This window comes from Bison bison, unplaced genomic scaffold (assembly GCF_000754665.1).
Source record: "Bison bison bison isolate TAMUID 2011002044 unplaced genomic scaffold, Bison_UMD1.0 scf7180017864264, whole genome shotgun sequence".
Taxonomy (NCBI): domain Eukaryota; kingdom Metazoa; phylum Chordata; class Mammalia; order Artiodactyla; family Bovidae; genus Bison; species Bison bison.
In genome coordinates this window covers 619116-620400 of record NW_011494836.1, presented here as the reverse complement: position 1 = coordinate 620400, position 1285 = coordinate 619116, and positions in this window count along the sequence as shown.

Sequence of the window (1285 nt, the reverse complement as noted above, 5' to 3'; positions counted from 1 at the left end):
AGGTATAATAGGCTCCAGTTTCATCCACCTCATTAGAACTGATTCAAATGTATTCTTTTTAATGGCTGAGTAATACTCCATTGTGTATATGTACCACAGCTTTCTCATCCATTCATCTGCTGATGGACATCTAGGTTGCTTCCATGTCCTGGCTATTATGGGCCAAAGAACTAAATAGACATTTCTCCAAAGAAGACATACAGATGGCTAACAAACACATGAAAAGATGCTCAACATTACTCATTATCAGAGAAACGCAAATCAAAACCACTATGAGGTACCATTTCACGCCAGTCAGAATGGCTGTGATCCAAAAGTCTACAAGCAATAAATGCTGGAGAGGGTGTGGAGAAAAGGGAACCCTCTTACACTGTTGGTGGGAACGCAAACTAGTACAGCCACTATGGAGAACAGTGTGGAGATTCCTTAAAAAACTGGAAATAGAACTGCCTTATGATCCAGCAATCCCACTGCTGGGCATACACACTGAGGAAACCAGAATTGAAAGAGACACGTGTACCCCAATGTTCATCGCATCTATTGTTAATAATGGACCCCTTTGGAGAGTCTAAAGTGTATGTGGTGGTAGTTGCTCAGTCGATTCTGACTCTTGGCCACTCCATGGACTGTAGCCAGCCAGGCTCCTCTGACCATGGACTTCTCCAGGCAAGGATACTGGAGTGGGTTGCCATTTTCTCCTCTAGGCTAATTTGTATGCCCTGTTTCATCATATGTTGGAGCATCCAGTCCAAATAGTTTCCTTTCTTCCCCATTTTAATAACGGGGCTTTTCCAACACATACGAGTTTGTTTCTCTTTAATTAAAAAAGAATTCAGTTCAGTTCAGTTGCTCAGTCATGTCCAATTCTTTGTGACCCCATGAACTGCAGCATGTCAGGCTTCCCTGTCCATCACCAACTCCTGGAGCTTGCTCAAATTCATGTCTATCAGTGATGCCATCCAACCATCTCATCCTCTGTTGTCCCCTTCTCTTGCCTTCAATCTTTCCCAGCATTGTGGTCTGTTCAAAGGAGCCAGTTATTTGTATCAGGTGGCCAAAGTATTGGAGCTTCAGCTTCAGCATCAGTCCTTCCAATGAATATTCAGGACTGATTTCCTTTAGGATTGACTGGTTTGATCTCCTTGTAGTCCAAGGGACTCTCAAGAGTCTTCTCCAACACCACAGTTCAAAAGCATCAATTGTTTTGATTTGATGATAAAAAAAGAATTATTGGAGTATAATTTATTTAAAATATGTTAGATTCTGCTTTATAGCAAAGTGAATC